Here is a 12,614-nt window from a genome sequence, read left to right as displayed (position 1 = left end):
TGCAGTTTCATTTAATACAAATAGGCCTACTGAAGCTTGCAGTGTTGTCAGCCTCTGCCGCCTCAATATAGGAGTACATGAGCACATAAACATCATTTCTAGAACTGCTCTGTGTCACGTCATGCATTTTACCTATCATATCATATACAAAGAGACAGCAGTTTAAAAAAAAACCAATGTTTCAGGAGTTTATTATACAGGAATGACACATGCTTATTAGATAACTGTATTTGAGTTGATGTATATGTTTTTATTTATTATTATTTCATTTTCACAAATTTAGAAAAGTAATCTAAAAGTACTCAAAAGTAATTAGTTACATTACTTTAATAAAGTAATTGAAAAAGTTATACTACTATAACATTTTAAACAGGGTAACTTGTAATCTGTAACCTATTACATTTCCAAAGTAACCTTCCAAACACTGCTAAAAGGAGACGTCCAATAGACGTATTGCAGATGAGCAAACAGCCTTAAAACTACATCTTGCAGATGTAAATTCATATGTCAAATAGACGTCTCCTAGATGTATGTGTGCTATCAGGGTACCATCCCCCAGCGTTTTTAGGTCACCCAAAACTTACCAAAGCCGAGATGGGCATCGCCGTGTCCGGCTTCCTCCCTGCTGCGTCTTAGCAGCATCGCTTCTCGGCCTTTTGGCTAAGATCAAGTGTAGTATCTGTTCTTATCAGTTTAATATCTGATACGTCCCCCATCCGGGGACTACATATTAAATGGATTTTTAGATCACGGAGCTGGAGCCGGGGCTTGCTCCGTCCACTCCATGCATCGGCCTGGTATTGCAGTGTCTCCAGGAACGGTGTGCTTTCCCTTTTTGGGGATTGCCATTTATTGTGTCGAATAGCAGAACAAGGAATGAGAGCTGCCATTGCAGATGCTGTGGTTTATTGCAAACTTTTTTCCTGATGTGTCCACCTGGGGTCTTGGACTCTTCCACTAACGATGCACCCACCTGAGGTCTTGAAGTCTTTCACAGACGAGGTGACGCATCGAATCAGGTGTGTTTGTTTAAAGAGAGTCATCTAAAACTGGCGTTGGGAAGCACCGGCCCATGAGCTTGGCAGTTTCCAGGCCAGTAACGGAAGGCACCCGTCCTTCCTTTCCCGGAGGGGGGGCGGAGGGCTAACCGTTGGTGAGGATGGTAGAGATGCAAATCAGACCTCTGGCTGACCGCCTGGGCCTTCATACTTACCTGGCAGGGGAGACACCATGATCAAGAAGGCGGTTCACCCAGGGCGAGGCTTGTCCATTGCACTCCGGCCATGCTGATCCCTGCGAATTCCCCAAATGCGGGAATCTCGACTGCATAATTTATGGTAGTGGGGGACTGCGTTCGCGCTCTCCCCTGAAATTGTTGGTGAAACAAAGCAGAAGAGGTTTTTACAGTTTTTTATTTATTTTCCTTTCAGAATGGGGAGTTCTGTCACATGCGAGATATGTGTTGTGCGCCTGTGAAACAAAGTCACTTGCGCTCTTGAAAAATCGGACCCTGGTGGGTAGTTTAGTTCGAACATAGCGCAGACCTTACTTTGAAAGTAGATTGGACTGACTGCAGCCTAGCTGTAACTGTCTCCATGTTGTTTGGTTGTCCTTTTTTTCGATTCGTATTAATTTTGTTGTCGCTTACAGCGACACCTAGTGGCCTGTCGCCGCGCCCTTTTTCACCTGGCCTCGGACTGAGCCCCTGCACAGGTGTGCCGATTTGGGTGAAGGGATCTCACTCCTTCCTGGAGTTATAGCCATTCGAGCCACCTCGGACACGCCACCTTAGCACGCTTTGAGGTCCCCTCGCCAAGGTGAATGGAAATTTCCTATTTTTTTGGATGATTATTGACAGTCAGACTCCAGAGAAGCTTTCTGTGCTGATTTGGGTGGGACTGGGCCAAATACCTGGCGCCAGGTTGCAAAAGAAGGTTTTCGACAAAATCCAAAATACCCGAAAATTTCGTCAGAGCGACGGGCCAATCTGAGACCTGCGTCTCGTTCGGCTCGAGCCAAGGATTCCGGTGACATAAGGCACGTGGCTCTGCGACCAACCGTTTGGGAGTTACGAGCGATGCCGTACTTTCCGTCGCTGCAGTTCCACCGTCAGGCCGATCGGGACAAGGCCCGGTGACGTTGCAGACAGGGGAGGGTACTACCATCCCGCAGTGTTGCAGGTGTTTTCATCTTTGTTTGATTGTCCATTTACATTACATTTTCCCTATTTTTCAGCTTACGGCGCCACCTAGTGGCCTGTCGCCGCGTCCCTTTTCACCTGGCCTCGGACTGAGCCCCTGCACAGGTGTGCCGATTTGGGTGAAGGGATCTCACTCCTTCCTGGAGTTATAGCCATTCGAGCCACCTCGGACACGCCACCTTAGCACGTTTTGAGGTCCCCTCGCCAAGGTGAATGGAAATTTCCTCTATTTTTGGATGATTATTGACACTCAGACTCCAGAGAAGCTTTCTGTGCTGATTTGGGTGGGACTGGGCCAAATACCTGGCGCCAGGTTGCAAAAGAAGGTTTTCGACAAAATCCAAAATACCCGAAAATTTCGTCAGAGCGACGGGCCAATCTGAGACCTGCGTCTCGTTCGGCTCGAGCCAAGGATTCCGGTGACATAAGGCACGTGGCTCTGCGACCAACCGTTTGGGAGTTACGAGCGATGCCGTACTTTCCGTCGCTGCAGTTCCACCGTCAGGCCGATCGGGACAAGGCCCGGTGACGTTGCAGACAGGGGAGGGTACTACCATCCCGCAGTGTTGCAGGTGTTTTCATCTTTGTTTGATTGTCCATTTACATTACATTTTCCCTATTTTTCAGCTTACGGCGCCACCTAGTGGCCTGTCGCCGCGTCCCTTTTCACCTGGCCTCGGACTGAGCCCCTGCACAGGTGTGCCGATTTGGGTGAAGGGATCTCACTCCTTCCTGGAGTTATAGCCATTCGAGCCACCTCGGACACGCCACCTTAGCACGTTTTGAGGTCCCCTCGCCAAGGTGAATGGAAATTTCCTCTATTTTTGGATGATTATTGACACTCAGACTCCAGAGAAGCTTTCTGTGCTGATTTGGGTGGGACTGGGCCAAATACCTGGCGCCAGGTTGCAAAAGAAGGTTTTCGACAAAATCCAAAATACCCGAAAATTTCGTCAGAGCGACGGGCCAATCTGAGACCTGCGTCTCGTTCGGCTCGAGCCAAGGATTCCGGTGACATAAGGCACGTGGCTCTGCGACCAACCGTTTGGGAGTTACGAGCCATGCCGTACTTTCCGTCAGGCCGATCGGGACGAGGCCCGGTGACGTTGTAGACAGGGGAGGGTACTACCCAGATAGCACACTTACGTCTGCAAGATGTCTGTTAAAGAAATGTTGATCTGGAAAGCATCTGCCATCTACAAACGTCTGACATACGCCTTTCAGATGTCAGTTTTATATACCTTCTAAATCATAAACATCTAAAAGACATCTAATTGACATCTATCTGACATCTAAAAGGCAGTGTTGGGGAGTAACTAGTTACATGTAACAGCATTACGTAATTTAATTACAAAATGAATGTAACTGTAATTAGTTACAGTTACGAAGAAAAAATTAGTAATTAAATTAAAGTTACTTATGAAATTTTTAACGATTACAAAGGCAATTACATTTGAATATTTACACACATCCACATACAGATTTCACTGATTTCTTTCCCAAATTGCACTGACTGTTCTGAGACATACGCCCTAATAATTTCCAGAATTTTAACAGAATTTTTTGTTTTTCCCAGTCCGCCCTTCCTGTAAATTAATGGCAAAAACATGCAGTTTCATTTAATACAAATAGGCCTACTGAAGCTTGCAGTGTTGTCAGCCTCTGCCGCCTCAATATAGGAGTACATGAGCACATAAACATCATTTCTAGAACTGCTCTGTGTCACGTCATGCATTTTACCTATCATATCATATACAAAGAGACAGCAGTTTAAAAAAAAACCAATGTTTCAGGAGTTTATTATACAGGAATGACACATGCTTATTAGATAACTGTATTTGAGTTGATGTATATGTTTTTATTTATTATTATTTCATTTTCACAAATTTAGAAAAGTAATCTAAAAGTACTCAAAAGTAATTAGTTACATTACTTTAATAAAGTAATTGAAAAAGTTATACTACTATAACATTTTAAACAGGGTAACTTGTAATCTGTAACCTATTACATTTCCAAAGTAACCTTCCAAACACTGCTAAAAGGAGACGTCCAATAGACGTATTGCAGATGAGCAAACAGCCTTAAAACTACATCTTGCAGATGTAAATTCATATGTCAAATAGACGTCTCCTAGATGTATGTGTGCTATCAGGGTACCATCCCCCAGCGTTTTTAGGTCACCCAAAACTTACCAAAGCCGAGATGGGCATCGCCGTGTCCGGCTTCCTCCCTGCTGCGTCTTAGCAGCATCGCTTCTCGGCCTTTTGGCTAAGATCAAGTGTAGTATCTGTTCTTATCAGTTTAATATCTGATACGTCCCCCATCCGGGGACTACATATTAAATGGATTTTTAGATCACGGAGCTGGAGCCGGGGCTTGCTCCGTCCACTCCATGCATCGGCCTGGTATTGCAGTGTCTCCAGGAACGGTGTGCTTTCCCTTTTTGGGGATTGCCATTTATTGTGTCGAATAGCAGAACAAGGAATGAGAGCTGCCATTGCAGATGCTGTGGTTTATTGCAAACTTTTTTCCTGATGTGTCCACCTGGGGTCTTGGACTCTTCCACTAACGATGCACCCACCTGAGGTCTTGAAGTCTTTCACAGACGAGGTGACGCATCGAATCAGGTGTGTTTGTTTAAAGAGAGTCATCTAAAACTGGCGTTGGGAAGCACCGGCCCATGAGCTTGGCAGTTTCCAGGCCAGTAACGGAAGGCACCCGTCCTTCCTTTCCCGGAGGGGGGGCGGAGGGCTAACCGTTGGTGAGGATGGTAGAGATGCAAATCAGACCTCTGGCTGACCGCCTGGGCCTTCATACTTACCTGGCAGGGGAGACACCATGATCAAGAAGGCGGTTCACCCAGGGCGAGGCTTGTCCATTGCACTCCGGCCATGCTGACCCCTGCGAATTCCCCAAATGCGGGAATCTCGACTGCATAATTTATGGTAGTGGGGGACTGCGTTCGCGCTCTCCCCTGAAATTGTTGGTGAAACAAAGCAGAAGAGGTTTTTACAGTTTTTTATTTATTTTCCTTTCAGAATGGGGAGTTCTGTCACATGCGAGATATGTGTTGTGCGCCTGTGAAACAAAGTCACTTGCGCTCTTGAAAAATCGGACCCTGGTGGGTAGTTTAGTTCGAACATAGCGCAGACCTTACTTTGAAAGTAGATTGGACTGACTGCAGCCTAGCTGTAACTGTCTCCATGTTGTTTGGTTGTCCTTTTTTTCGATTCGTATTAATTTTGTTGTCGCTTACAGCGACACCTAGTGGCCTGTCGCCGCGCCCTTTTTCACCTGGCCTCGGACTGAGCCCCTGCACAGGTGTGCCGATTTGGGTGAAGGGATCTCACTCCTTCCTGGAGTTATAGCCATTCGAGCCACCTCGGACACGCCACCTTAGCACGCTTTGAGGTCCCCTCGCCAAGGTGAATGGAAATTTCCTATTTTTTTGGATGATTATTGACAGTCAGACTCCAGAGAAGCTTTCTGTGCTGATTTGGGTGGGACTGGGCCAAATACCTGGCGCCAGGTTGCAAAAGAAGGTTTTCGACAAAATCCAAAATACCCGAAAATTTCGTCAGAGCGACGGGCCAATCTGAGACCTGCGTCTCGTTCGGCTCGAGCCAAGGATTCCGGTGACATAAGGCACGTGGCTCTGCGACCAACCGTTTGGGAGTTACGAGCGATGCCGTACTTTCCGTCGCTGCAGTTCCACCGTCAGGCCGATCGGGACAAGGCCCGGTGACGTTGCAGACAGGGGAGGGTACTACCATCCCGCAGTGTTGCAGGTGTTTTCATCTTTGTTTGATTGTCCATTTACATTACATTTTCCCTATTTTTCAGCTTACGGCGCCACCTAGTGGCCTGTCGCCGCGTCCCTTTTCACCTGGCCTCGGACTGAGCCCCTGCACAGGTGTGCCGATTTGGGTGAAGGGATCTCACTCCTTCCTGGAGTTATAGCCATTCGAGCCACCTCGGACACGCCACCTTAGCACGTTTTGAGGTCCCCTCGCCAAGGTGAATGGAAATTTCCTCTATTTTTGGATGATTATTGACACTCAGACTCCAGAGAAGCTTTCTGTGCTGATTTGGGTGGGACTGGGCCAAATACCTGGCGCCAGGTTGCAAAAGAAGGTTTTCGACAAAATCCAAAATACCCGAAAATTTCGTCAGAGCGACGGGCCAATCTGAGACCTGCGTCTCGTTCGGCTCGAGCCAAGGATTCCGGTGACATAAGGCACGTGGCTCTGCGACCAACCGTTTGGGAGTTACGAGCCATGCCGTACTTTCCGTCAGGCCGATCGGGACGAGGCCCGGTGACGTTGTAGACAGGGGAGGGTACTACCCAGATAGCACACTTACGTCTGCAAGATGTCTGTTAAAGAAATGTTGATCTGGAAAGCATCTGCCATCTACAAACGTCTGACATACGCCTTTCAGATGTCAGTTTTATATACCTTCTAAATCATAAACATCTAAAAGACATCTAATTGACATCTATCTGACATCTAAAAGGCAGTGTTGGGGAGTAACTAGTTACATGTAACAGCATTACGTAATTTAATTACAAAATGAATGTAACTGTAATTAGTTACAGTTACGAAGAAAAAATTAGTAATTAAATTAAAGTTACTTATGAAATTTTTAACGATTACAAAGGCAATTACATTTGAATATTTACACACATCCACATACAGATTTCACTGATTTCTTTCCCAAATTGCACTGACTGTTCTGAGACATACGCCCTAATAATTTCCAGAATTTTAACAGAATTTTTTGTTTTTCCCAGTCCGCCCTTCCTGTAAATTAATGGCAAAAACATGCAGTTTCATTTAATACAAATAGGCCTACTGAAGCTTGCAGTGTTGTCAGCCTCTGCCGCCTCAATATAGGAGTACATGAGCACATAAACATCATTTCTAGAACTGCTCTGTGTCACGTCATGCATTTTACCTATCATATCATATACAAAGAGACAGCAGTTTAAAAAAAAACCAATGTTTCAGGAGTTTATTATACAGGAATGACACATGCTTATTAGATAACTGTATTTGAGTTGATGTATATGTTTTTATTTATTATTATTTCATTTTCACAAATTTAGAAAAGTAATCTAAAAGTACTCAAAAGTAATTAGTTACATTACTTTAATAAAGTAATTGAAAAAGTTATACTACTATAACATTTTAAACAGGGTAACTTGTAATCTGTAACCTATTACATTTCCAAAGTAACCTTCCAAACACTGCTAAAAGGAGACGTCCAATAGACGTATTGCAGATGAGCAAACAGCCTTAAAACTACATCTTGCAGATGTAAATTCATATGTCAAATAGACGTCTCCTAGATGTATGTGTGCTATCAGGGTACCATCCCCCAGCGTTTTTAGGTCACCCAAAACTTACCAAAGCCGAGATGGGCATCGCCGTGTCCGGCTTCCTCCCTGCTGCGTCTTAGCAGCATCGCTTCTCGGCCTTTTGGCTAAGATCAAGTGTAGTATCTGTTCTTATCAGTTTAATATCTGATACGTCCCCCATCCGGGGACTACATATTAAATGGATTTTTAGATCACGGAGCTGGAGCCGGGGCTTGCTCCGTCCACTCCATGCATCGGCCTGGTATTGCAGTGTCTCCAGGAACGGTGTGCTTTCCCTTTTTGGGGATTGCCATTTATTGTGTCGAATAGCAGAACAAGGAATGAGAGCTGCCATTGCAGATGCTGTGGTTTATTGCAAACTTTTTTCCTGATGTGTCCACCTGGGGTCTTGGACTCTTCCACTAACGATGCACCCACCTGAGGTCTTGAAGTCTTTCACAGACGAGGTGACGCATCGAATCAGGTGTGTTTGTTTAAAGAGAGTCATCTAAAACTGGCGTTGGGAAGCACCGGCCCATGAGCTTGGCAGTTTCCAGGCCAGTAACGGAAGGCACCCGTCCTTCCTTTCCCGGAGGGGGGGCGGAGGGCTAACCGTTGGTGAGGATGGTAGAGATGCAAATCAGACCTCTGGCTGACCGCCTGGGCCTTCATACTTACCTGGCAGGGGAGACACCATGATCAAGAAGGCGGTTCACCCAGGGCGAGGCTTGTCCATTGCACTCCGGCCATGCTGATCCCTGCGAATTCCCCAAATGCGGGAATCTCGACTGCATAATTTATGGTAGTGGGGGACTGCGTTCGCGCTCTCCCCTGAAATTGTTGGTGAAACAAAGCAGAAGAGGTTTTTACAGTTTTTTATTTATTTTCCTTTCAGAATGGGGAGTTCTGTCACATGCGAGATATGTGTTGTGCGCCTGTGAAACAAAGTCACTTGCGCTCTTGAAAAATCGGACCCTGGTGGGTAGTTTAGTTCGAACATAGCGCAGACCTTACTTTGAAAGTAGATTGGACTGACTGCAGCCTAGCTGTAACTGTCTCCATGTTGTTTGGTTGTCCTTTTTTTCGATTCGTATTAATTTTGTTGTCGCTTACAGCGACACCTAGTGGCCTGTCGCCGCGCCCTTTTTCACCTGGCCTCGGACTGAGCCCCTGCACAGGTGTGCCGATTTGGGTGAAGGGATCTCACTCCTTCCTGGAGTTATAGCCATTCGAGCCACCTCGGACACGCCACCTTAGCACGCTTTGAGGTCCCCTCGCCAAGGTGAATGGAAATTTCCTATTTTTTTGGATGATTATTGACAGTCAGACTCCAGAGAAGCTTTCTGTGCTGATTTGGGTGGGACTGGGCCAAATACCTGGCGCCAGGTTGCAAAAGAAGGTTTTCGACAAAATCCAAAATACCCGAAAATTTCGTCAGAGCGACGGGCCAATCTGAGACCTGCGTCTCGTTCGGCTCGAGCCAAGGATTCCGGTGACATAAGGCACGTGGCTCTGCGACCAACCGTTTGGGAGTTACGAGCGATGCCGTACTTTCCGTCGCTGCAGTTCCACCGTCAGGCCGATCGGGACAAGGCCCGGTGACGTTGCAGACAGGGGAGGGTACTACCATCCCGCAGTGTTGCAGGTGTTTTCATCTTTGTTTGATTGTCCATTTACATTACATTTTCCCTATTTTTCAGCTTACGGCGCCACCTAGTGGCCTGTCGCCGCGTCCCTTTTCACCTGGCCTCGGACTGAGCCCCTGCACAGGTGTGCCGATTTGGGTGAAGGGATCTCACTCCTTCCTGGAGTTATAGCCATTCGAGCCACCTCGGACACGCCACCTTAGCACGTTTTGAGGTCCCCTCGCCAAGGTGAATGGAAATTTCCTCTATTTTTGGATGATTATTGACACTCAGACTCCAGAGAAGCTTTCTGTGCTGATTTGGGTGGGACTGGGCCAAATACCTGGCGCCAGGTTGCAAAAGAAGGTTTTCGACAAAATCCAAAATACCCGAAAATTTCGTCAGAGCGACGGGCCAATCTGAGACCTGCGTCTCGTTCGGCTCGAGCCAAGGATTCCGGTGACATAAGGCACGTGGCTCTGCGACCAACCGTTTGGGAGTTACGAGCCATGCCGTACTTTCCGTCAGGCCGATCGGGACGAGGCCCGGTGACGTTGTAGACAGGGGAGGGTACTACCCAGATAGCACACTTACGTCTGCAAGATGTCTGTTAAAGAAATGTTGATCTGGAAAGCATCTGCCATCTACAAACGTCTGACATACGCCTTTCAGATGTCAGTTTTATATACCTTCTAAATCATAAACATCTAAAAGACATCTAATTGACATCTATCTGACATCTAAAAGGCAGTGTTGGGGAGTAACTAGTTACATGTAACAGCATTACGTAATTTAATTACAAAATGAATGTAACTGTAATTAGTTACAGTTACGAAGAAAAAATTAGTAATTAAATTAAAGTTACTTATGAAATTTTTAACGATTACAAAGGCAATTACATTTGAATATTTACACACATCCACATACAGATTTCACTGATTTCTTTCCCAAATTGCACTGACTGTTCTGAGACATACGCCCTAATAATTTCCAGAATTTTAACAGAATTTTTTGTTTTTCCCAGTCCGCCCTTCCTGTAAATTAATGGCAAAAACATGCAGTTTCATTTAATACAAATAGGCCTACTGAAGCTTGCAGTGTTGTCAGCCTCTGCCGCCTCAATATAGGAGTACATGAGCACATAAACATCATTTCTAGAACTGCTCTGTGTCACGTCATGCATTTTACCTATCATATCATATACAAAGAGACAGCAGTTTAAAAAAAAACCAATGTTTCAGGAGTTTATTATACAGGAATGACACATGCTTATTAGATAACTGTATTTGAGTTGATGTATATGTTTTTATTTATTATTATTTCATTTTCACAAATTTAGAAAAGTAATCTAAAAGTACTCAAAAGTAATTAGTTACATTACTTTAATAAAGTAATTGAAAAAGTTATACTACTATAACATTTTAAACAGGGTAACTTGTAATCTGTAACCTATTACATTTCCAAAGTAACCTTCCAAACACTGCTAAAAGGAGACGTCCAATAGACGTATTGCAGATGAGCAAACAGCCTTAAAACTACATCTTGCAGATGTAAATTCATATGTCAAATAGACGTCTCCTAGATGTATGTGTGCTATCAGGGTACCATCCCCCAGCGTTTTTAGGTCACCCAAAACTTACCAAAGCCGAGATGGGCATCGCCGTGTCCGGCTTCCTCCCTGCTGCGTCTTAGCAGCATCGCTTCTCGGCCTTTTGGCTAAGATCAAGTGTAGTATCTGTTCTTATCAGTTTAATATCTGATACGTCCCCCATCCGGGGACTACATATTAAATGGATTTTTAGGTCACGGAGCTGGAGCCGGGGCTTGCTCCGTCCACTCCATGCATCGGCCTGGTATTGCAGTGTCTCCAGGAACGGTGTGCTTTCCCTTTTTGGGGATTGCCATTTATTGTGTCGAATAGCAGAACAAGGAATGAGAGCTGCCATTGCAGATGCTGTGGTTTATTGCAAACTTTTTTCCTGATGTGTCCACCTGGGGTCTTGGACTCTTCCACTAACGATGCACCCACCTGAGGTCTTGAAGTCTTTCACAGACGAGGTGACGCATCGAATCAGGTGTGTTTGTTTAAAGAGAGTCATCTAAAACTGGCGTTGGGAAGCACCGGCCCATGAGCTTGGCAGTTTCCAGGCCAGTAACGGAAGGCACCCGTCCTTCCTTTCCCGGAGGGGGGGCGGAGGGCTAACCGTTGGTGAGGATGGTAGAGATGCAAATCAGACCTCTGGCTGACCGCCTGGGCCTTCATACTTACCTGGCAGGGGAGACACCATGATCAAGAAGGCGGTTCACCCAGGGCGAGGCTTGTCCATTGCACTCCGGCCATGCTGATCCCTGCGAATTCCCCAAATGCGGGAATCTCGACTGCATAATTTATGGTAGTGGGGGACTGCGTTCGCGCTCTCCCCTGAAATTGTTGGTGAAACAAAGCAGAAGAGGTTTTTACAGTTTTTTATTTATTTTCCTTTCAGAATGGGGAGTTCTGTCACATGCGAGATATGTGTTGTGCGCCTGTGAAACAAAGTCACTTGCGCTCTTGAAAAATCGGACCCTGGTGGGTAGTTTAGTTCGAACATAGCGCAGACCTTACTTTGAAAGTAGATTGGACTGACTGCAGCCTAGCTGTAACTGTCTCCATGTTGTTTGGTTGTCCTTTTTTTCGATTCGTATTAATTTTGTTGTCGCTTACAGCGACACCTAGTGGCCTGTCGCCGCGCCCTTTTTCACCTGGCCTCGGACTGAGCCCCTGCACAGGTGTGCCGATTTGGGTGAAGGGATCTCACTCCTTCCTGGAGTTATAGCCATTCGAGCCACCTCGGACACGCCACCTTAGCACGCTTTGAGGTCCCCTCGCCAAGGTGAATGGAAATTTCCTATTTTTTTGGATGATTATTGACAGTCAGACTCCAGAGAAGCTTTCTGTGCTGATTTGGGTGGGACTGGGCCAAATACCTGGCGCCAGGTTGCAAAAGAAGGTTTTCGACAAAATCCAAAATACCCGAAAATTTCGTCAGAGCGACGGGCCAATCTGAGACCTGCGTCTCGTTCGGCTCGAGCCAAGGATTCCGGTGACATAAGGCACGTGGCTCTGCGACCAACCGTTTGGGAGTTACGAGCGATGCCGTACTTTCCGTCGCTGCAGTTCCACCGTCAGGCCGATCGGGACAAGGCCCGGTGACGTTGCAGACAGGGGAGGGTACTACCATCCCGCAGTGTTGCAGGTGTTTTCATCTTTGTTTGATTGTCCATTTACATTACATTTTCCCTATTTTTCAGCTTACGGCGCCACCTAGTGGCCTGTCGCCGCGTCCCTTTTCACCTGGCCTCGGACTGAGCCCCTGCACAGGTGTGCCGATTTGGGTGAAGGGATCTCACTCCTTCCTGGAGTTATAGCCATTCGAGCCACCTCGGACAC

At 46.3% G+C, this 12,614-nt stretch overlaps 1 protein-coding gene and 8 non-coding genes across 17 annotated transcripts in view; all 9 read left to right on the top strand.

Moving 5' to 3' along the window:
• Nucleotides 1-12,614, top strand: part of LOC127944872 (uncharacterized) — a 352,827-nt gene that overhangs the window by 134,521 nt on the left and 205,692 nt on the right. The gene's annotated exons all lie outside the window — the stretch shown is intronic.
• LOC127945479 (U2 spliceosomal RNA) lies at nucleotides 641-831 on the top strand. The gene has a single exon (XR_008150810.1). It is a non-coding gene; the product is annotated as a U2 spliceosomal RNA (small nuclear RNA).
• Nucleotides 1,206-1,369, top strand: LOC127945379 (U1 spliceosomal RNA). Its single transcript, XR_008150713.1, has one exon. It is a non-coding gene; the product is annotated as a U1 spliceosomal RNA (small nuclear RNA).
• On the top strand, nucleotides 4,449-4,639 carry LOC127945478 (U2 spliceosomal RNA). The gene has a single exon (XR_008150809.1). It is a non-coding gene; the product is annotated as a U2 spliceosomal RNA (small nuclear RNA).
• Nucleotides 5,014-5,177, top strand: LOC127945234 (U1 spliceosomal RNA). Its single transcript, XR_008150580.1, has one exon. It is a non-coding gene; the product is annotated as a U1 spliceosomal RNA (small nuclear RNA).
• Nucleotides 7,665-7,855, top strand: LOC127945477 (U2 spliceosomal RNA). Its single transcript, XR_008150808.1, has one exon. It is a non-coding gene; the product is annotated as a U2 spliceosomal RNA (small nuclear RNA).
• On the top strand, nucleotides 8,230-8,393 carry LOC127945377 (U1 spliceosomal RNA). The gene has a single exon (XR_008150712.1). It is a non-coding gene; the product is annotated as a U1 spliceosomal RNA (small nuclear RNA).
• LOC127945558 (U2 spliceosomal RNA) lies at nucleotides 10,881-11,071 on the top strand. Its single transcript, XR_008150888.1, has one exon. It is a non-coding gene; the product is annotated as a U2 spliceosomal RNA (small nuclear RNA).
• On the top strand, nucleotides 11,446-11,609 carry LOC127945376 (U1 spliceosomal RNA). The gene has a single exon (XR_008150711.1). It is a non-coding gene; the product is annotated as a U1 spliceosomal RNA (small nuclear RNA).

This window comes from Carassius gibelio, chromosome A23, assembly GCF_023724105.1.
Source record: "Carassius gibelio isolate Cgi1373 ecotype wild population from Czech Republic chromosome A23, carGib1.2-hapl.c, whole genome shotgun sequence".
In the NCBI taxonomy this organism is placed as follows: domain Eukaryota; kingdom Metazoa; phylum Chordata; class Actinopteri; order Cypriniformes; family Cyprinidae; genus Carassius; species Carassius gibelio.
This window is presented reverse-complemented; position numbering and strand designations above follow the sequence as displayed.